This window comes from Neofelis nebulosa, chromosome 1, assembly GCF_028018385.1.
Source record: "Neofelis nebulosa isolate mNeoNeb1 chromosome 1, mNeoNeb1.pri, whole genome shotgun sequence".
NCBI lineage: Eukaryota > Metazoa > Chordata > Mammalia > Carnivora > Felidae > Neofelis > Neofelis nebulosa.
In genome coordinates this window covers 7,819,908-7,843,798 of record NC_080782.1, presented here as the reverse complement: position 1 = coordinate 7,843,798, position 23,891 = coordinate 7,819,908, and the positions used below count along the sequence as shown (strand labels likewise).

General features: G+C 44.7%; 1 long non-coding RNA gene across 1 annotated transcript in view; it reads left to right on the top strand.

Moving 5' to 3' along the window:
- Positions 1-755: 755 nt before the first annotated feature.
- LOC131503821 (uncharacterized) overlaps positions 756-23,891 on the top strand; it is an 85,383-nt gene continuing 62,247 nt past the window's right edge. Inside the window, exon 1 of the long non-coding RNA XR_009257631.1 lies at positions 756-871. This is a non-coding gene — a long non-coding RNA (uncharacterized LOC131503821). The remainder of the gene's footprint in view (positions 872-23,891) is intronic.

Here is a 23,891-nt window from a genome sequence, read left to right as displayed (position 1 = left end):
ATCTTGTGTGCACTCCCCACATAAGCTTCTGTACATTCTCTTGCGATCTCATGTGCACTGCTCACGGTGTCTGTGGATGCTTACAGGTCCTCTCTCCGGTTAAGCCCCGGTGTAGTCCCCTCTTACCGGATTATGGCCTTTTCCTCCTGCAGGCCTGTGCGTATTCTTACCTTGCAAATCTTGAAGGCCTGTAACTGTGATTGCTGGGGTCCCAAGGCCTGCGGGAGCCCAAGAGGTGCACTGCCTTTAATGGTTCTTCTCTAGGACTTCCATCCAAGTAAGATAGCCTCGGGCCTGGAGACCAGGGGTTGACCATGGGGATCATCCATGGACAGTGCATTCCTGGGCCCACAGTGGGCCTTCTCGCTGGTTCCTCTTGGAACCTGCACAGCTCCACAAGGCCATGTAAGCACGGAACTACAGGAGAGGGAGCCCACTCTGGAAGGAGAGGGTCCCGCGATCCGTCCCATCCCCTGACTTGGCCCACGGTGGGCGTTCACTAAATTCTGCTGCTGAGAATGACCCTGAGTTTGCTGCGTCACACATAGCTCTGAAGTGTTCTTCGCCGGACGATGGTATCTGGCCAAGAGTTAGAGGTGGTTGAGGGTTAGTTACGCCCCCCAAACTTTCCTACTAATTTGTAGTGAAAGCAAGTCTCAGGCTAGATTCACCACCTACAGAAAGCAGCCAGGAACAGGTCATATGACGTACGGTATGAGCCTGATAAAGTCTCTGTCTCTATCCTTCCAGGTGACTCTTGCCCATCTTGCCGGAAGGCTCAGTGACACGTGTGTGAAAGTTCTCCTGCGACAGAGCACTGCTGTCCTACCAGGCTTCCGGCACCCAGAGCCCTCTGACTCGGCTGCTGCAAGTAGGACCTTTTAGGGTTAAGCCTTGGTGCTGTCTCTACGGGTGGGGGCTCAGGCCACGAATACATTCTTCCAACTCAAAGGCATTTTGCAGATGTGAGAGATGATTAGGAGTCTCTCTCCCTTTACAGACGCACAGATGTTAACATTGTAGTGACTCAAAAGAAGTCCCATTTTCTGACAACCTTCTTTTCAAAAACATAGGTAAGCTGAGTTGCAAGAATATGCTTTCCTCTCACTCACTCACCCTCCCTGGAGACTCTCTAGTTACTTTCCTTAATGACTGAAATGTGTTATGATTGAAAATGTCACTCATCCTAACCTGAGTGAGAGGCGGGTTCTCTTTTTGGACCATATCTGGTGGGTCGCTGTGGGAAGGATGATTGAGAAGAATATAGATGAGAAAGTGTGTCCACGGATGTGTGTGTGTGTGTGGGGGGGTTGCAGTAGAATCAGCATGCTTCCCGGAAGTGGAGGCAGGTTTGGGTGGGAGGCCCTGGGCTTAACGTGTTACCTTTCCCCCATGGCGCTCACCCCTGCAGGACAGTGGGTGTACAGAGCTTGCAAAGTGGAAAAGGAGGCGCAGCCTATGTTAAAGAGAAAATGACCCCCGAGTAGAGACAGCACTAATGATCTATCTGAGAATTCCCGGGGGGGCATGCTCACCACCAGGCCTCAGTTCTGCTGAGAGCTAGAGCCAGAGTCAGAGTCAGGGAGTCAGAGGGAGAGAGAGAGAGAATCCCAAGCAGGTTCCACACTCAGGGTGGAGCCTGGTGCGGGGCTCAATCCCATGACCCTGGGATCGTGACCTGAGCCACAACCAGGAGTCAGACGCTCAGCCGACGGACGGAGCCACCTGGGTGCCCCAGGTTACTCTTCTTCTTAAGCAGTGACTTTCATCTCTTCCCCGGAAGTGGCTTCTGTTGGGGGGCCCTGCCCAGATCCCCAGGCTGCTATGGCATGCAGTGGGCGAGAGCCACTGAGCTAGTGGGAAGCTCAGTGAGATCTCACTGAGTGAGAGCCAGCACCTAGTGGGAAGCTGGGCAGCCTGTGGAAGCTGGAAGAGGCAAAACCAGAAGGAAGGCAGCCTTGCCATCCCCTTGGTTTTAGCCCAGAGTGGTGCATCTTGGACAGAACCACAAGAAAATGAATTTTGTTTTCTTGAGCCACTGTGCTTGTGGCAATTTGTTAGAGCAGCAATAAGAATGAGAAGAGACAACAGTATAAGAATTGAGGACACATATGGGGCAGTGGTGATTTGCCCAGGCTTAGGGTGGAGGGAGAAGAGCCTGGTCTGTGGATCCCAAGGCCAAGAAGCCTGCGTCTGCCTTAAGGTGGTGCCCCTGGGGAGCTGGGCAGGCCCTGCAGGGGAGTGGCTGCAGGGTGGGATCTGGGCACTGGGACTTTGGGCTACCCTGGCTCACAAGTCAGAGACCCGAGATCAGAAGGGGGTCTCAGCCATGTCTTGTACTTGAAAAGTCCTGCACTAGACCCAGGGCCCTCTTCTCCAATCCCAGTTTGCAGTAGCCCCTCCATCTAGTGCCACAAGACAGAAATCTAGAAAGTACTCTCTCTGCAGCCCCTCTTCGTGGATGGATCCACATGCCTAGTCCCTCCAAATATATTAATTCCGTCTGACTCTGACCTTCCTCTTTGATTTCATCTGCTGTTGTCCTCACGGCCACTTCTGTTTGTCGCAAAGACCAAATTGATGTTTACATTAGGGTTTGTATTTTTCTTGTTGTGGGGTCTTCTTTCCCTTGTCTTGCTCCTGTTTGTTTCTTGGGTTTGCACTCACATGTCACTCTCTAGGGAGACCTTCTCTGACCCAGAGCCCTTGCAAAGTGTTGTTCTCTATCACATCTCCTGGTTTTTATTCAAGTCAGAGTTGGTTAAGGTCAAGTCAGAGTTGTTTTCTGAAATCATCTTGTTTGTTGAGTTTTGTGCACATTGTCATTCTTTCTTGAGAATGGGCAGGATTGTGACCGCCTTGTTCACTGCTGGGTCCTGCATGACCAGAATGGCATCAGGCATGTAGTAGGTGCTTTATATCCTAAGCATTTCCAGAGTCTTTGTAATATTCCATCTCCAGCTCCATCACCGACGCTCTCACTTGGGTTGACAGTGGGAAAAGCTTCATAAAATAACGAACCTTGAATTATGTTCTGTCTTGAATCTGCCAGAGTACTTATTTTTCAAGCTGGCTTGTAAGGAGAAAGCTAAGTCCCAGAGAGTCTGGGGCTTTCCAAATACGGGGAGAACCCACAAGCGTGGGGCAATTAATAGAAGGTTGAGGAATTGATTCGTAAATTAAATACACGAATTCCGTATCCTACGACAAACATGTTCGATGGATTTAATGAACAATGTACTATTTCACCTGCTTTGAGCTCTTCACGTGCTTTCACACTGAAGACTGCATTCCTGGGAAGTTGAATAAGACATATGTATTTTGGGAGTGAGTTATTTTGGGAAGCTTCTTACGTCCTCTTAGTAAATATCACAAGGGACCGATTCAACATGGGTTTAGATTTGGGTGAAATATCTCCCCTCCACCTTCAGACGGTTCCTTCTTCACTACGCCCCAATGGTGGGGAATGCAAATATTTCCTATCAACTGTGACTGCTGCCTACGATTCTTACTACTATTGCTCTTACAACTACTACAACGGTTACTATCCCTACACTTGCAGTTGCAACGACTACCACTTGTGCAATTCCTCTGCCTCCTCTCTACTGCTGGCGATGACTCACAGAGCTCTTCCCTAGTTCGCGAGCTTCTTCCCTTCCAAGGTCCACCTTCATTTCTTTTGTGGGTAGAGTATCTTTCCTTACTCGTGCGTGTCTTAAACTTTTAGTTTTAGAATAATTCTGGATGCACAGAAATTTGGTGAAAAATATGCAGGGAGGCCCCATGCGCCTTCACTCAGTTTCCCCTAATGGCAGCCTCCCACATAACTCTAGTGCAATATCAAAATGAGGAAGTCAACATTGGGGGTTTCTTTGAATGTTGATAAAGGCCAACTCAATCTCCCTCCCTCCCTTCCCCATATATATATATATATACATACATACATACACACATACATGGGAGGGAGATGTATCTGTATCTATATCAGTAATGGAAAATAATAGGTCAACGTGTTAGAAGTCTAAAGTCTTTGGGCTCGACTGTAATTTCTTTGTTCTTTGTTTAGGGTTTTTTTTGGGTTGTTTCTAGGTGTTATTTATAATATCGGATGTTGTAGTAGCTCATGCCATTTTCTAACATAAAGCCTTGAAATTGTTCATTGTAGTGAGACAAACTTTTCAATATGGCAATATTTTATTAATATGAAGAGACCGAAGTAAAATACAGTTTTGTCTAACTGCAGGCGTATTGCTGTTTGCTGGGAAGGGCTCCTCTCTTTCTCTCTCAGTAGGGAACCAGCACCACAGCCTGTGGTGTGGGGCTCAGGTGAGGAATTTCTAGGTAGCAGCAATGTTATTTATACGCTGGAGGCACTTAGGTGGAATTTCTTTCTTTCTTTTTTTTTTTTTTTTAATGTTTATTTATTTTTGAGAGAGAGAGAGACAGAGAGAGACAGAGAGAGAGAGAGAGTGTGTGTGTGTGTGAGGGTGTAGGGGCAGAGAGAGGAGATACAGAATTCAAAGCAGGCTCCAGGCTCCATGCTGTCAGCATAGAGCCCGATGCGGGCCTCGAACCCATGAACCACGAGATCATGGCCTGAGCCAAAGTCGGACACTTAACCACCTGAGTCCCCCAGGCGCCCCACTTGGGTGGAATTTCCTGTGGGGCGTTCCCCTGGAAGTCAGCAAAGTTAGGTTTAGCTTCATCCGTGCAGAATAACCGTGGACAAAGGGCCTCACAAGACCCCTTTCAAGCTTCATGAATTTCTACTGCAGTTTTCCTGGCATAAGGCTAGGCCCAAAATACTGGTTTGGCCATTCTGCCCACTCCAGCAATCTGGTTAGAGCTTCCAATAGGGAGCACTGTCCTTTCTTCATTCTTCATATATTTTCTCCCCCACAATCATGTTACTTCGCTTTGGAGACCAGGTGTGGGGAACAGGAGGCATGCAACCTTCACATAAAGTTTATCATTCAGGAGCAAGAGATCCAGTGAGCACAAATTGGAAGGGTGCTGAAAAGGGCCCTCCTAACGCAGGGCTCATGCGGTCGACCTGAGGATTAGAAAGAGTTGAGCTAGTTAATTTGCTACTCGCTTGTTCTTACCCAGGGCTGCCCTTCACAGCAAAAATGCCAATGCTCCAGTCCCGCCAAGACTGATTCCATCCTAATCTGCAGGAGGTGAGGCATAGGCATCAGCCTTCAAAAAAAGTCCAGGTACATAGTCAGGGTTCACAAACACCGACCGAAGTCCTGAAAACAATATATCCTGGATGAAATAAACTATGTTCCGTTTGAATTCTTTTATTGAGGATTGGACTGTGTAAATTGTGTGATGTCCAGCGTGAAGGAGAGATCAGGAATGGAGAAGACATGTCTGTTCCCTGGGATGTGGGTCAAGGGGAGCAACAGGGCTCATTCTGGCAGGCAGTGCCGGACAAGTAGCAAAGTCGGTGTAGAGGGCAAGGCTCACAGTCAGGCGGAGTTGCAGCTCCAGGCAGCCTCTGCTTTCCAGGTGAGGCCCTCCGTCAGCAGACGGAGGTTGAGGAGTAGGACTCCTTTGGTCAGGAGGCTTGACGTAGTCTCCAGGTAAGCTGGATTCAGGAAGTGGGGTGTCATGGTAAGGATGAAAAGACACACAGTATGGGTGACCTCCCACTTTCCCCACTTTCCATGCAACATGGCACTTCCCCCTCTAAGCTTGGATGGAATTGCAGATCTCTTCAGTCTCTTGGAGGCCACTCTCAAGTGATCGGGAAGGAGGGGAAAATAGGATTGGGAATTAGCAGCCCTCAGATCTTGGGCTTCATCTCGTGGGAGGCAAGACTGCATTCTGGATGCCCAGTAAGACTGAGGCTCCTTCTTGGAATTTTCCGCTATGGCTGCCCCATTGGGGTGGACTTGGTTTGTGGGAACGGCCCACTGGGGGAGATCCTGCTCAGAGAAGTCAAAGAAGAGCGTGAGGGTGGTGCTCACAGCCCCCCACCCCCAATACTTCCTTGGAAGCCCCACGCTACTGTGAGTGGTGGCATTCATGCTCCGTAATTGGCTTTAATCATTTAAACCATAATCTTACCATTCGTCTCTTCTGTCTTCTTTCTAATCAAGTTTCACACTATCATGAATTAAAAAAAAAAAAAAAAAAAAAAAAGATCACAAAACCCCATAACACAGAAGCGAGAATACTGACACTGGGCCCGTTTAAAGTGGCCTCTACGAGACTTGACACCACTCAAGTGAGCGGGTCTCCTGTAATCACAATTCTCTACGCTCCCCAGCCCTGCTAGAAGCCACTCATTAATAATGGATAGAAAATATAAAGGTTGGTTTTCCTGCCTTACATTCATCACAGAGATGTATAGTAAACGCAGCGAGATTGCATTGCTAAACTTGAACTCATCTTAAATCAAAGTGACCTTTAAATTATCCTTCAAACTAACCCCGCCCCCCCCCCGCCCCGGTCTTCATCCCCAAATAACTATTGGTACATAGACCAACTTTTGTTAATGACGTATTCAATTAGATTAACTTTGCTTGAGCTCAGGCTGAAATGTTAGAAAATAGCTTTTATTGCACACTGTAGGTGAAATCTTGTGTAATGCATTGTATTAATACGCTGTTTGATGCTCCAGCTGAGATAAGGAAACGGAATTATGTTGGAGAATGGAAATCACAGTGCAATCTCACACTGGACCAAGTCATCAAAACTAAAGGCTAAATTCCTACATTACACAACCAGAGAAGAAGAAGTGCCATAGACAGAAGCCGTGATCCTTAGCTTTCCTGGGAATATCTCCTGTAGTTTGTTTGGTCTTCAGAGACAGTGATCTTCTCTAGTGTTGCTCTTCCTCAGTGGCCTTTCGGACCTTCTCACATTTTCTGGGTCCCTATGTTTTGGCCGTTGAGTTTTGCTGTGTTTCTGGTCTTTGAGCTGGAAGAGCAGGTACAGAATCATGGGAAAGCCCTGATCCATCACTTGAACCCAAACCAGAATCTGGGCTAATTTAGGATCATAGGACCACTACATAACGGGCAACTGCAGTGCCTTATGATATGGAGACCATGGAAGCTTTCTTCCCCCTTGTTCTTCCAGCCAGGTCCCCCCAGGTCTCCTCCTCTGGGGCTCAGTAACTTGGAAGAATAATGTCTGATACAATACATGCCCCTGTGTGCAACTACAAGAATCCTAAGAAATGCTCTCAGAGATGCTGGAGGTCACTGTTGATCCTCTGGAAAAGTGACCAGGTAAAGGGAACTCCAGACGGTCTCGTATACACAAAACAAGCCTCCGAAAATGTTAGCTAATGGTTGCTGTCACCCCTGAGAAGTTGTTATAGAGCTGTGTGTTCAGACCTTAGAAGACAAGACCCTCATATTTGCAGAATTGAATAGATGAATTAGGAGAATGATCCACATATTCTATATGTTTTATATGTTTATTATGGGTTGAATTGTGTCATGATTGTCAGTAAATTGAAAAATACAAATGTTTAAGTTCTAATGTTCAGCACCTTCGAATGTGACTTAATTTGGAAGTAAGGTCATTGCAAATGTAATTGGTTACACTAAGAAGAGGTCATTAGGTGGGCCCAACATGACTGGTGTTCTTATAAAAAGGGAAATTTGTCATACAGAGAGAATGCCATGTGAACTTGAAGACAGCCAGCTGAATGGCCATATGAACTTGAAGATGAGCTAAGCAGAGAGACCTGGAACAGATTCTCCTTCACAGCCCTCAAAAGGAGGCAAGCCTGCCGACACATTGATCTCGGCCTTTCCAGCTTCCAGATCTGTGAGACAATAAATTTCTGCTGTGTAAGCCACCAAGACTGTGATACTTTGTTATAGCAGCCCTGGAAAACAAATAAAATATTATATGGAGAGGAAAAAAGGAAGGAAAAAATAAGAAGAAAGTATCTACTGCAAGGCAAACATTTAATTCTAATTTTACAGGAAAAAAACCAAAAAACAAAAAGAGGCTTAGACTTTACACGAAGTGCCCAAGTTTGCATCATTTGGAAATTGTAGAACCAAAATCCAAACTATTTGCCATATAACACATCCTATATGAGGAATAAACACTTTCTAGTTAACTTCAAAAAAGACCAGGAAACTTGTCCCGCAAGAGGAAGGTTTCAATCAGTTCAAGTTATGGATCTTTGGATTCTAAGAAATAGAAACCCACCCTGGTTCAACAGAAAGAATGGTATTGGGCTTCTCCTTGCTTTAGTGACAGTGTCAGGAAAAATCTCATGAAACCCAAGGAAGGAAATATCCCTGGGGTCAGCTGAACCTGGAGGGGTAACTGAAGACTCAGAAATGAAGGTCCAGCCATCACCCACCATCTCTCATGGCTGCATATTTTCTCTCTTCTCAGATTCTGTCCATCATGGCTTTGCTGGTGGCTAGAGTCCAGTGTTGTCCCTAAGATCCCTGCCTGTTCATGTTCATGCTCTTGTGTAATCCCCTCTCCTTGTGTGAGGTAATAAATGTGGGCAGTTTTAAGCCACTGAATTTGTGGTGATTTATTATGCCAAAATCTCTGTTTTCAACATCTATTTTCTTGTCTTGAACTTGGTTCTATATAGCTGCTTTGGTACTAATGGCTCAGCTGTTAGCTGGAACACCTACCGGAGGTTCTAACTTCACTCTGTCACAGTCCCTTTTTTCCCTTTTAAATAGACTTTAATTCTTAGAGCAGGTTTAGGTTTATAGAAAAATTGAGCAGAAAATAATGAGTTCCCATATACCCCTTCCCCCCGACATGCCCAGCCTCCCCTACCATCAACATCCCACACCAGAGTGATACATTTGTTACAACTGATAACCCACATGACACATCACTGTCACTCAAACATCATGGTTTACGTGAGGGTTAACTCTTGACATCATACATTCTGTGGGTTTTGACAAATGTATAATGAATGACCTGTATTTACCATAATAGTGTCATACAGAGTATTTTCACTGCTCTAAAAATCATCTGTGCTTCTTTTATGCATCTTTGTCTCCCACCCTAACCCCCAGAAAACACTGATCTTTTCACAGTCTCCATAGTTGCGCTTTTTCCAGGATGTCATGGAGTTGGAATCATACAGTAGGTAACCTTTTTGGCCTGACTTCTTGCACTTAGTAGTATGCATTTAAGGCTCCTTCATGTCTCTCCATGGCTTGGTAGCTCATTTATTTTTAGTGCTGAATAATATTCTATTGTTTGGATATACCGTAGTTTATCTATCACTTCACTCACTGAAGGCTTCTTGGTTGCTGTTGCTTTCAAGTTTTGGTGATGATGAATAAAGACGCCGTAAACATCTGTGTGCACATAAGTGTGGACATAAGTTTTCAGCTCATTTGGGTAAATACCAAGGAGTGTAGGTGTTAGATTGTATGGTAAAAGTATGTTTAGCTCTGTAAGAAACTGTCAAACATCTTCCAAAGTTGCTGTACCATTTTGCATTTCTGCCAGCAGTGAATGAGAGCTCGTGTTCCTCCACATCCTCACCAGCATTGGGTGGTGTCGTCAGCATTCTGGATTTGGGCCATTCTAATAGGTGTGTAGTCACATCTCATTATTGTTTTAATTTTCAGTTTCGTAAGGACATACGATGTGGATCATCTTTTCATATGCTTGTTTGTAATCTGTATGTCTTTGGTGAGGTGTCCAGGCTTTTGCCCATTTTTGAATCTGATTGTTCATTTTCTTATCGTTGAGTTTTAAGAGTTCTTTGTATATTTTGCATAAGAGTTATTTATCAGGTCGTCTTTTGCAAATATTTTCTTTCAGTCTTGGGCTTTTCTTCTCATTCTCTTGACTGTGGTTTCCACAGGGAAGAAGTTTTTTGTTTTTGTTTTTTAATTTTAACGAAGTCCAGCTTATTAATTTATTGTTTCATGGTGCTGGTGTCGGTGTCTTTGGTGTCTTACCTAAAAAGTCATCACTTATGCCCAAGGTTATCTAGATTTTGTCTTGTTATCCCATAAGAGTCTTATAGTTTTATATGTATTTATTTATTTATTTTTAAGTGTTTATTTATTTTTGAGAGAGACAGAGTGCGAGCAGGGGAGGGGCAGAGAGAGAGGGAGAGAGAATCTGAAGCAGGCTCCGTGTTGTCAGTGCAAAGCCTGGTGCCGGGCTTGAACTCACAAATCATGGTATCATGACCTGAGCCAAAGTCGGACACTTAACCAACTGAGCCCACGCAGGCACCCCAGCATTCTATATTTAGATCTATGATTAATTCTGAGTTAATTTTGGTGAAGGGTTTAAGGTCTGTGTCTAAGTTTTTGTTTTTTTTTTTCTTTTTTGCATGTGGTTGTCCAGTTGTTCCAGCACCATTTGTTGAGAGGCCATCCATTCTCCATCATATCACCGGTGCTCCTTTGTCAAAGATTAACTGACTATATTTATATGGGTCTATTTCTGATCTCTTTGTTCTGTTCTATTGATCTGCCTAGTTTGCCGATGCAATACTATCTTGATTACTGTAGCTTTATAGAAATCTGTGATGTTGGATATTTTTACTCCTCTGACCCTGTTCTCTGTCTGTATTGTGTTGGTTATTCTGAGTCTTTCCACCCTTCGTGGAAATTTTAGAATAAATTTGCCAATACCTACAAAACAAGTTATTGGGATATCTGTGGGGATTACATTGAATCTATAGATCAAGTTGGGGAAAACTGACATCTTTACAATATTGAGCTTTTCTATCCATGAATATGGAAAATTTCTCCATATATTTAGTTCTTTGATTTTTGTTGTTGTTGGAGTTTTATGATTTTGTTCAGATAAATCTTGTACACTCAGGCCATGTCATCTGCAAACAAAGGCAGTTTTATTTCTTCCTTCCCCATCTATTACCTTTTAGTACCTTTTTTTCTTATTGCATTAGCCAGGACCGGCATATGATATTGAAAGGGAATGGTGTGAGAGGACATCCTTGCCTTGTTCATGATCTTAGTGGGAAAACTAGTTTCTCACCAGTAAGTATGATGTTAGCTGTAAGATTTTATAGATGTTGTTTCTTCAGTTGAGGAATTTGCCCTCTATTCCCAGTTTTCTGGGAGTTCTTACCATGAATGGGTATTGGATTTTGTCAAATTCTTTTTCCTCATGTATTGATACAACCATGTGATTTATTTTCTTTAGCCTGTCAATATTATGGAATTGATTTTCAAATGTTAAACCAGACTTGTATACTTGGGATAAATCCCACGTTGTCATGGTGTATACTTGTTTTGAAAAGTTGTTAAATTTGATTTGCTAATATTGTGTTGAGGATTTTTGCATCTGTGTTCATGGGAGATATATAGTCGTTAGTTTTCTTTTCTTATAAAGTCTTTGTCTGGTTTTGTTAGTAAGGTAATGCTGGCATCATAGAATGAGTTAAGAGGCTTCTATCTTTCTCTATCTTCTGAAAGAGATTGTAGAGAATTAGTACATTTTCTCTCCGAAATGTTTGGTAGAACTCACCAGTGAACCTATCTGAGCCTGGTTCTTCCTGTTTGGAAGGTTATTTAATTATTGATTCAATGTCTTTAATAGATACGGGCCTTTTCAGATTGTCGGTTTTTCCTTGTGTGAGTTTTGGCAGATTGTGTCTTTTAAGAAATTGGTCCATTTCATATAGGTCTTCAAATTTGTGGGCATAGAGTTGTTCATAGTATCCCTTTATTATCATTTTAATGTCCATGTAATCTGTTATGTTCCCTCTTTCATTTCTAATATTAGTAATTTGCATCTTCTCTATTTTTTTATATTATTTTTTTTAGTTAGCCTGGCTAGAGAATTATTGATTTTTTTTTTTTTTTGGATCTTTTCAAAGAACCAACCTTCGGTTTCATTACCTTTCTGATTAGTTTCCTCTCTTCAATTTTATTGATTTCTGCTCTAATTTTTATTATTTCTTTTCTTTTGCTTACGTGGATTTACTTTGCTCTTCCTTTTCTGCTTTTCTAAGGTGGAAGCCTAGCATGATCAGTTTTAGATCTCTCTTCTTTTCGAAGACATACTTTCAATGCCATAAATTTCCCTCCAGGCACTGCTTTCACTAAATCCCACAGGTTTTGGTAAGTTGTATTTTAATTTTCAAAATATTTAAAAATTTCTCTTGCCATGTCTTCTTTATGTACAAGCGTGTTGTTTCATGCCAAGTGTTTGAAGATTTTCCAGCTGTCAGCGACCTCTGGTTTTAGTTCCGTCGTGGTCCAAGAGAAGGCACCGTGGGATTTCCACTCTTTTAAATGTGTCTAATGGCCCCGAATGTAGTTGACGTTGCTGTTGTTGTTGTTGTTGTCGTTCAGCTTTTTACATGTTGAGATGGAGTTGTGACTTCCAAGCTCCTTACATGTTGGGTTAGAAACCAGAAGTTGAAATTTGATAAGGAAGCATCGTATTGGTTTCTGGCTAGCCAAGCAGTAACATGGTAGGCAGTAATGAGTCTAACACGTCGTCTGGAACAGCAGTTGCTACCCTCAGTTCATCTATACCTAGGTAGCATCCAGTCACATAATAAACTTACGAGTAAGAAATTTATCAAAGAGATTTTACAACCTCACAGATCATTGGTAAGTCTACAGAGGAGAGCATGGTATTCGATGACAGGGAATTTAAGAGCCGTTCAACTCTGTGGGGGGTTCCCCAGGTGTTAGCTGTGACGTCTTGGCATGCTGGTGATATCTGGGAGACAGAGGTAACACCAAGTAGCAATGGGAGATGAACAGGAACGAAATCTTGCAGTCCAGCGAGTGCACCAGTTCTGAAATCCTTTCATTCAGTTCAGGTCTGCTGGGTTGGACTTGGGAAGATGATAAATAGGCCGGAGCAGGTGCAATTACCCGGTGGTCAGTTAAAGCAAAAAAAACCCTGGGGGAAATAAGTGAGGGACCATCTATCATATGCGGCACCTGCCAAAGCCATTTTTCTAGGCTAGTTGTACTTTTCTTTGATTCTCCAGAAAACGAATAGAACAATTTGATTTGCAGTCTCCCTGCCTCACTGTGGTCTACACCCACATCACTTCATGCTTGCGTAATTGAAATTGTTTTCCCACGATTGCCCAGCTTTCTTTCTCCCTTCCAATTCATTCTTACCGCAGGAAAATGTATTCCCTAAAATACCCCATTTATCGTGTACACTCCCTTTTAAAAAGTTTCCAATGGCCCCCATTACATACAGGACCAAGTATAGATGCTAGCCGATATTCCAGATCTTCCAAGTGTTCAGACTAGAGACTTGTCGATAATTTTTTCTCACTCTTTCCTGGCACCCACTTTCAACTCTGGCCATATTGTTGTGCATATGAGCAAATGCCCTTTTCTGTGTCTGTGTCTTTGCCTGTTCCCTCTCTTTGTTCAGGTGGATACTCTCCTGTCTGCCTAAACAAACTCTGTTTAATTCCATCGTGGTCCGAGATAAGGTGCTGTGTGATTTCCACTCTCTTAAAGGTGTTATGGTGTGTCTAATGCTTCAAGTCCTGCTGGAATCATCTCCTCTGAGAACATGTTTTTTTGACCATTTCAATCCCCAGTGTCTCTGTGAAACAATAAGAAACATACATGTTGGTCTCTACCCCTGTTTGTACACGGAGCTCCTAAAACCCTTGTAAATAGAGGTACTAGGAGAATCTTTTTTTTCTTTTAACTGCTTATTTACTTTTGAGAGTGAGAGACAGAGCATGAATGGGGGAGGAGCAGAGAGAGGGGGGGCACACAATCCAAAGCAGGCTCCAGGCTCCGAGCTGTCAGCACAGAGTCTGATGCGGGGCTCAAATCCACAAACTGTGAGATCAAGACCTGAGCTGAAGTCAGACACTTAACCGACTGAGCCACCCAGGGGCCCCGGAAAATCTTTTGTTGTAATAGTCTTTGACCCTGGTTCCTGGCACAGAGCTCCTAAGACTTTATAATTTCCTGAGTGACAAGAGCGTTTGATACTGAGCATCTAAATCTCTTGGAATTCCCTGGGGGATGGAATGCCTTTTGTTCCAAAGAGTTGACTCTTGATGGGCTCCTGGATGGGGGTTGGTCACCAGAGAACTTTCAGGCCCTCCCTCCATTGTCTAAGAAGGGAGAGGTGCTGGAAATAGGGTTAATAATCAATCATGCCTGCGTGAGGGAGCCTCTGTAAAAATCCCAATAGTGTGGAGTTCGGGAAGCTTCCAGGCTATGGAACACATACACATGCCAGAAGGGTACCACACCCCAACTCTACGGGGACAGAAGCTCCTGCATTCGGGACTCTCCCAGACCTGTGTTATCTCTTCATGTGGCTGTTCTTCTGTATCTCTTATTATATCCTTTATTGAATAATAAGCTAAGTGTTTCCCTGAGTTCTGTGAGCCATGCTAGCAAATGATTGAATTCACGGAGGGGACGCGAGAATCTCTGATTTGTAACCAGGTTGGATTGAGATCGTGGAAAACCTGGGGACCCATTATCTGTGATTCATGTCTGAAGTGGGGACAGACAGTCTTGTGGGACGGAACCCTTAACCTGTGGGGTCTGCCCCAGCTCCCATGTTAGAATTGAGGTGAAGGGTAGGGCACCCCGCTGATGTTGGAGGATTGTGGAGGGGTGGGGTGGAAAACTCACACGTCTGCCGTCAGAAGCCAAGTGCAGTGGTTGTGTGGGAAGCAGGAAAAACTAGTGTTTTTCTGACACAGTCTCCGTTTTCAGCTCCTACATCATTTCTGGACAGTGACATTCGTTTGCCATTCACCACCTTTCACATTCGTTTGTTCTGATTTTAAAATCAAATTCAGAACCAAATTCCTTGAGAGCTGCACCCATGCACCACCCTTCTTTGTAATCGTCACAGTAAATATTTGATGAATGAATGAATGCTACAAAACAGCAGTGAATCTGAGTCAAAGGATCATGCCTGGGGTGGTGGGGGGTAGGTGGGAGACAAGGGCAGGGAAACTGAGTTCTGAACCGAGAGACTTTCCTCAGAGTCTGTCCCTGATAAATAGTTCTGTTGGGCGAAACTCAGCCAGCATTGTTCTTTCTGACACAAGTTAAATCTCTTTGAGCAAGTGTATCTTAAAATATTGAGTGATAACTTAGACACAATGAAACATACCCTTCCTTTTGTGTAAACTGCCTGCGATCTGCCCTGGGGGCAGGCTGCACTTTATTGAATGCGGTGCTACATTTGATACTGAAGCAGAGTGAAATCCACTGACCTGTTTGGAATTGCACTCTGGGCTGGGGCCACCTCCCTTCCCATGATGTCCTGACCACCTGGACTCCGTCCAGGGCCACCTCTCAGCTTTGTTGCTTGCACAGAAGCCCTCTACCGTTGTGGATCCTTTCTAGAACACTGATCAGAGAAAAGCACTTATAATGCACATTGTTTTCATCACTGTTTGCTTAGACCTCAGTTTTTATGTTTCGAGAGGTGGCTGCTTATGTAAAATTGTCACCTCTAGCTATTTGATTGTTTTCTGTTTAAACTGGGAGAAGGAAACAAAACAAAACAAAACAAAACAAAACAAAACAAAACCCTCCTGGTGCTCTGGTTCAGAAAGCTTGGGCCACGTGAAAGGGACTGGAATAGAGAAATTAGCAGAATGGTCATGCCTCTCCCTCTGAACACATCTTTCGGTCACGTATCCTATAATTTTCCTTTAAAATACTTCAGCACAGGGGCGCCTGGGTGGCTCAGTCGGTTGAGCGTCCGACTTGGGCTCAGGTGGTGATCTCACGGTTCGTGGGTTCAAGCCCCGCGTTGGGCCCTGTGCTGACAGCTCAGAGCCTGGAGCCTGCTTGGGATTGTGTGTCTCCCTCTGTGCCCCTCCCCCGCTCACACTCTGTCTCTGTCTCTCTCTCAAAAATAAAGAAATGTAAAAAAATTTAAATAAAATACTTGAGCACAGGCGGTGTGGAGGGCTAGTTAGTTTCACTCTGTGTCCTGGGGGAGGTTCACACTTACGGTGTCCTGAAGAGGCCTGTGAATTGTAGCAGTGGAGCCGTTAGCTTGTAAAGATGCCTCGCAGTTGAGCTCCGTCTGCCCCAAATCTTCATGCAGCTTCATCTGCAAATCTCTGCACTGGAGGTTTATTAATTAGGTAAGGGTGTTTGGAGAGAACTTTGAGGGAAACAAGCGGTGCTCAGCATCCTCGGAACGCGCGTGTTGGTTCAACTCTGCCCAGTGCCCTTGCCCTTCCGCAGACAGGAGTGCAGGAGCTTGGAGGTGCCGGCAGGGTACATGTGCACCTTTGGAGTGTTGCCCTTGGCCTAGGGCTCTGTTGCATTTTGTTTCCTGCCTCTTAATTGAGCAGTCTGTGTCCAGATCATGCAAGGTCCTGAAGGAGTACCCCAGGGGCTGAGCTTCCGAGAGCAGCCCCTCTCACCTGCTTGCCAGGAAACATCCACGTGTGTGGCAGAATAGTGTTTGAAACCTGCCTTCATGGTGACGTGCCATCTGGTGGAGGCAAGGCCATGTGGAAGGGACCCCCTTGCTCTTTCTCGTCTCCAGAGGCCATCAGCATCTGCTGGCAGGATTCAAGTTAAAGTCTAGGTCACATGTAGACTTCACATGTAGACTGTAAAGTCTAGGTCACATGTAGACGTCAGAGCACATGTACGTACAGTTTCCACCTCGTTCGTCTCGCTTAAAGAATTCCCTCCTCCGGCACCTGGGTGTCTCAGTCGTGTAAGCCTCTGACATCTTGGTTTTGGCTCAGGTCATGATGTCACGGCTGCATGGGTTCAAGCCCCGCGTTGGGCTCTATGCTGGCAGCACAGAGCCTGCTCGGATCCTCTCTACCTTTCCCTGCCCTTCCCCCACTCATGCTGTCTCTGCCTCTCTAAAATAAATAAATAAACTTAAAAAAAAAAAAAAAGAATTCCCTCTTATCCTAGTGCCAAGAACTGAGGATAAGATTAGGTTACTGTGCCACAAAACGAGAGGTACTCTGAGATTCGGGATCCCCCGTCCCCGTGAATGTCTTATTCAATAACCTACTCTCACATTTTCCCATTGGTAATAAAGGATACTGCGATGGTTAATTTTATGTGTCAACTTGACTGGGCTAAGGGATGCCCAGATGGTTGGTAAAACATGATTTCTGGGTGTAGTCTGTGAAGTTGTTTCTCGAAATCAGTAAACTGAGTGAAGACCCCCCCCCCCAGCCCCCTCACCAGTGAAGGTGGGCATCACCCAGTCCGTCAGGGGCCCAAGTAAAATGAAAAGGTGGAGGAAGAGCGAATGCTCCAAATACTCTGTCTCTCTCCTTCAGCTGAGACATCCACTTGCTCCTACGCTCTGACACTGGGGCTCCTGGTCCTCAGGCTTTCAGATGCCACCCGCTTTCCTGGTTGCACACGGTGGATTGTGGGACGTCTCAGCCTCCAGACCCTTGTCAGCCAACTCCTATCATCATCCCCTCTTCTATACCTCTGTATAGCCTACTGATTCTGATTCTCTGGAGAACCCTAATACAGATACACATAAGTTGGGGATGTGTATGTTTCATAAATGGTCATTCTAGAGTTTAAAAACAATCAAACAAAAAACCAGGCTAGGAAAATTCGCCTCTCTAATTATCCCCAGTTGAGATATGTATTGGTCGTTCAAAACTTAGTGGACAGAGAGGGAGGGAGGCAAACCATAAGAGACTCTTAAATACAGAGAACAAACTGAGGGGGGGGGAGGGGAAAATGGGGGATGGGCATTGAGGAGGGCGCTTGTTGGGATGAGCACTGGGTGTCGTATGGAAGCGATGAACCACAGGAATCGACCCCCAAAACCAAGAGCAGACTTTACACGCTATGTTAGCCGACTTGACAATAACTTATATTAAAAAAAAAAAAAAAGCTTAGTCCGTAGACACACAGGATGACTGTGAGGGGTGGCAGTCCTACTTGGAATTCTGAAGCAAGTCCCGGTGCAATTAGAAAATACATTGTTATGAAATTCAGAGAATTAATTAGAGTTAGAATCTGAAGCAGTACATTGAAGATACGTCCTTTGCCCGCGTCTCGTCTCCGACTTTTGCGCCTCCGTGTCAATCTGAAACAGAAAATGGGTTCTTTAATCTGCAGGCTCCTGGCGATTTCATCTTTCTTCCCCTTCAAACCAGTGGCTTCCTTGCTTACATCATCTTCCTGGCAGATTTTGAGCTGCTTGGTCTACTAGAGGGAGGACCCAGGCTGACCAGAGTCCGGTGACTCCTTTCTAACGTCAATTCAGTAAAAAACGAACCCTCCTAAGTATGAGAATATAGGCGCTCCTAAAAGCTGTCTGTGGATGAAGGTCCAATACGTGCCCACGCTGTCATCCCCAGAAAGCTCCTGAACCTGCACACAGCAAATGCCTCTCCGAGCTCGGGCATGGAAATGCACTTTGCATCATAGCAGACAAAATGAGAACGCGTAGATCTACTTGAAGGTAGCTGAGGTCAACACCCGTGCTTTAGAACTTGGCATTCCCAGAATCACCCAACGGAGATGAACCGGGTATTGCGTCTAATTAATGACCTCTAGCTCTCCTTTGAAAAGAAGTGAAAAAGCCCCAGATGTGAGACAGCAAGGGTGTGAGAAGTTCTGTATTTACCATCTATTTTAATAAACAAAAGTCTTTCTGAAATGCATTTTTTTTGAAATGCAGCATTTTTAACTCAAGAAGAGATTTTTTTTTTTAAATAAAGTCTTTTTCTTTTCCTTTAAAGTTTCTAGTAGTTTATTTGGGAAAGTTCTGACTGACTGAGATGATAATTTCAAGACGATCTCGGTGTCAGAAGAAGTGAATACTTGAGGATAACAAAGCGTTACACTTGTGCAGCATTTTAGAACATACGGAGCCCTTGACGGTTCAGTCCTCACAATGACCCTTTTGCATAAACAGTATTTCTATTTTATATATGAGTGCCTGGAGGCAAAGAAATTAAATAATTTGCCTAAAGTTACATACACGGTGGTGGATTATTAACTTGAAGCCACCAATCGCGGATCCTTAGAAAAGACCACAGTAGCTCCCTTTGAAGAATTAGCTGAAGGAAAAATTGAAACCATCCTTAGCCACCTTTCCTGGTGTTCCAGAAATTCAATAATGCGGGTGTTTTCACTGTAAAATGAGTAAATGCTAAGGCTCTCTAAGAGATCTGTCTTTTCAGAGAAAGACAAATACCATATGAATTCACTCATATGCGGAATCTAAAAACAAAACAAATGAACAAACAAATTTTTAAAAAACCAGAAACGGACCCATAAATGCAGGGAACAAACTGATGGTTGCCGGAGGGGAGGGGATGGGGGGATGGGCAAAATGGGTGAAGGGGAGTGGGAGATAACGGTTTCCAGTTATGGAAGGAATAAGTCACAGGGATGAAAGGCACAGCATGAGGAATATAGTCGATGGCATTCTAATTGCTTCGTATGGCGAGCACAGCATAACACACAGAGCCATCAGATCACTGTGTCCTACACCTAAAAAGAATGTAGCATTTTGTGCCTCAACTACACTTCAATAAGAGGGGGGCGGGGAAGGGGGGAGAGAGAGACCTGTGTCCACGCTCTTTTTCTGGATCATTTCTTGGGGATCAGAGCCAAGCTGTGGTCTCCCTTCGTTGACTTGAAGTTATCATGCACACGGCAGGCACAGAAACAGATGCATTTGGCAAGCCCTTCTGCGTTCACGGAATTGAGTTCGTTGTTTAAATATATACAAAACAGGGGCTCCCGGTTGAGTGTCCGACTTTGGTTCAGGTCATGATCTCACGGTCCGTGGGTTCGAGCCCCGCGTCGGGCTCTGTGCTGACGGCTCCGAGCCTGGAGCCTCGTTCGGGTTCTGTGTCTTCCTCTCTCTCTGCCCCTCCCCAGCTGGTGTTCTGTCTCTCCCTCTCTCAAAAATAAATAAACTCAAGTTTTTGTTTTTTAAATATACAAAACAATTAGCAGATGTAGAAAATGAGGTCCTTGCCTTCAAAGTGTTTAAGAGATCAGCTTGAAGTACTTAGACCTAGAATAGATTGCCAGAAAGGTCATGGCAAGCTGACAAGAGTCTAGCATAATTTCTTTAGCTCTTGTTTTCTGGGAGTAAAGGAAGATGTTAGATAAGGAAGACTTTCTGTATAAGGAGGTGGCTGAAAGGAATGCTAGATTTGGAGCTAGAGAAGGGAGGGCAAGTAACATCAAAGGACTTGGAGAGGTCTGACCAGTTTGGAGAATAATAATGGATATGTTTTTTAAACTGACTTAAGCCAGTTAGGGTTTTTTTGGGGGGGGGGAGGGGTAGATAATGTAGCCTTCTAAGGGCTGAAGGTGGCTGAAGGTTAGCTGTTCTCTTAACACCTAATGAAGGTTCTAATGTATGTGGGTCTCAGACTAGATGCTTCCAGATCTTGTGTGTCTTTTGCCAGACAAATGCCTATTAGGAAGAGATCCAAGATCCAACCTGTTGTGTAAGATCCATGAAATCTCACTTCCCTGTGCCTTAGGTGTCCCGGTATAACTAGAGAAAGCTACAACAACTTGTCAGAGGCAGGCTTCACCTTTGCAATCGCCTCTGACAGCCCCCAACCCCCACCCCCCCCCCACCCCCCCCCCCCGCGCCAGCTGGTGGCCAGACCCAGGATACTGCGGGACTCAGTCCTTACCCTATTCCTAAGGTTGCGGGGCGGCCACCACAGATCACTCTGGATTCGTATATTCTCTGTAAGAATGGGAATATTTCTGAAATATTATCACCAGTGCACATACCCTGAAGACCTTTAACTTAACCCAAGAGAACCTATTTCTGACATTCGTCATGGAAGTTCCAGAGGCCACCATTTTTGCCAATAAAGACCCACTGTATACACTGAGATGCACAATATAGGTCGGTGATTGAGAGCCAGGCAACAGACACCCTGTAGCAGTCCTGCTGGAGAACTGGCTTCCGGACTGGACCTCTATCAGACCACCACTGGAGTCTCCAGTTTTTATTAGGGCAACTGATGCCTCTAGAGTTGGAATTTGAATGAACCGGCCCATCCACAGTATTACACTGTCTCTGATATTTCTAGGAGCGTTCCAGACAGTGTGATAAAACGTTGGTAGCCGGGGGAGCCCTGTTCTGGAATGCCTGGAAGGGCAGATGACCTGTATTGGGTTTGCAAGAGAACAGGTCTCCAACAGTTAGTGTTCACCTCCAAGGGTTTTGGGGGGGAAAGCAATCTGAGTTGACCGTGGCACTGATTCCAAAGAAAACGTTGCCTTCTGCATGCAGGCTTTTGGAGGCAGTGCTCTTCAAGCAAGCAGCCGGACTGCCCTCTGCCTGGCGGACCCGCAATGATGCACGTGGACCGCAGCCTCTTATGTCACCGTGGGGGGTGTTGACTTTCAAAGGCTATGGCGGTGCCTTCATCTTGTGCCATTTCCTCTGAAGCAGAAGTTATTTTCTCTCACAACTGTGCATCCCATTTCTAATAGCTTATTGATCAAAGCCAGATCTACTTTCGGAGCAGAGAGGAAACCAGGAATCTCTTCCCTGTGAGTTAGTTTTCCACCGGAAGGTGCTCGTTTTGCAGTCCCAGCTCTTCCTCACGAGCCCTTGTGCAGTTACGCCCACCCCTCCCCGGCCCTTGCACTGGATCTACGTGTAAGCACGAGAAAGTCAAAGGCTTTGGTCTCAAGGTGTGGAGCAAGGGGTTCCCCGGCTGGCTTAGTCGGTTGAGCGCCTGACTCTTGATTTCGGCCCAGGTCATGATCTCACAGTTTGTGGGCTTGAGCCCCACATCAGGCTCTGTGCCAACAGCTCTGAGCCTGGAGCCTGCTTTGGATTTTGTGTCTCTGTCTCTCTCTGCCCCTCCGCTGTCACTTTCTGTCTCTGTCTGTGTCTCTCTCTGTCTCTCTCTCTCTCTCTCAAAAATAAACATTAAAAAAATTTAAAAACTTCAAGAAGTATTTGCTAATTTAAAATAAAGACCTTTTTTTTTTTTTTTTTCAAGTGGATCTTTTTTTGAGAAATCCAACTGGAAAACCATGGCTGGATTAACCTTGAGGTCTAGAAGCTTAGAGTTAAAGATCAACACCCATCTGAATTTCAGAGCTTGGAGATGTGGCCTCTGCCGGGTTTGGGTGGAGGCAGGACAGATGGACAGACTCACAGAAAAAAGCACAGGTTGCTCAGGTGACCTATGAGATTATGGACAGAGGAAAGCATAAAATGGAAAGCCAGGCCAACCAAGGCATCACCATATTTTCAGTGGAAGGCAGGAGGCAGGACCTGCCAAGACCCCTGAGACACGAGGCTCAGTGGTTCTTATGCTGGTTGCACAGAAGAATTATTCGTGAACATTCCAGGAAGCCTGGTGGATTTCATTGGGGTACAGTTGCAAACATTAGCAGTTTATTTATTAGTGTTTAAAATTTAGATTCATGTTAATTAACATATAGTGCAGTATTGGTTTGGGGACTAGAGTTCAGTGATTCATCGCTTACGTATAACACCCAGTGCTCATCCCAACAAGGGCCCTTCTCATCACCCATCACCCATTTAGCCCAATCCCCCACCCACCTCCCCTCCGGCAAACTTCAGTTTGTTCTCTATATTTAAGAGTCTCTTATGGTTTTTCTCCCTCTCTGTTTTTATCTAATTTTATCTTCCCTTCTCTCGTGCTCATCTGTTCTGTTTCTTAAATTCCACATATGAGTGAAATTGTATGATATTTGTCTTTCTCTGACTGATTTATTTCACGTAGCATAATACCCTCTAGTTCCATCCATGTTGTTGCAAATGGCAAGATTTCATTCTTTTTGATTGCTGAGTAATATTCCATCGTATATATACACCACATCTTCTTTATCCACTCATCAACTGATGGACATTGGGCTCTTTCTATAATTTAGCTATTGTTGATAGAACTACTCTAAACATCGGAGTGCAGGTGCCCCTTTGAATCAGTATTTTCGTATTCTTTGGATAAATACCTAGTAGTGCAATTGCTGCATCGTAGGGTAGATCTAGTTTTAATTTTTTGGCGGAACCTTCACACTATTTTCCAGAGCGGCTGCACCAGTTTGCATTCCCACCAACAGTACAAAAGGGTTCCCCTTTCTCCACATCCTCTCCAGCATCTGTTGGTTCCTGCGTTGTTCATTCTTGTCATTCTGATGGGTGTGAGGTGGTATCTCATTGTGGTTTTGATTTGCGTTTCCCCAACGATGAATGATGTAAAGCATCTTCTCATGTGTCTGTTAGCCATCTGGATGTCTTCTTTGGAAAAGTGTCTATTCATGTCTTCTGCTGCACAGTGAAGGAAACAATCAACAAAACTAAAAGGCAATAGGCAGGATGAGAAAAGATACTGGACAATGAATATGGGATCAAGAGTTAGTATGCAAAATCTATAAAGAACTTATCAAACTCAACACCCCAAAAACAAATAATTAAGAAATGGGCAGAAGTGTTAGCAGTTTCTAAAGGCTGCCCAGGTGATCTAATGTGAGGACATGGCCTTGACTGGAGCATGATCAGTGGTCATGTCTACCTTGCACACTCCTGGGATTGACCACAGGACAAATCAATTCAGAGCTCCACGATCAGTTTATTCCTTATCAACGAAGCGATAAGGAAATAGAAGTGGGCCTTAGTCTTCTGGAGAAGATCTGTCTCCTTGAGTGTAAGACTCTTGTACCTGGCCCAAAGCCAGCTTCTGCTGTCCCAGCCAGCCAGAGGGGAGGTTCCAAAGGAAACAATGGGCAGAGAAGATGCTTTTCCCCAGGAAATTCTAGATATGGGGTGATGGGGTGCCAAAGGTGGGGAATCAAGGAGAGGACATGTAGTAATATATCTAGCCTAGAACACTGGTCATCAATCTCTCCTGTATGTTGGCATCTCTGGGCTTTAAGCACTACTCTTACCTGGGTTTCTCCCTGAGAGTGATATATATGGTACAGGGCTCATCC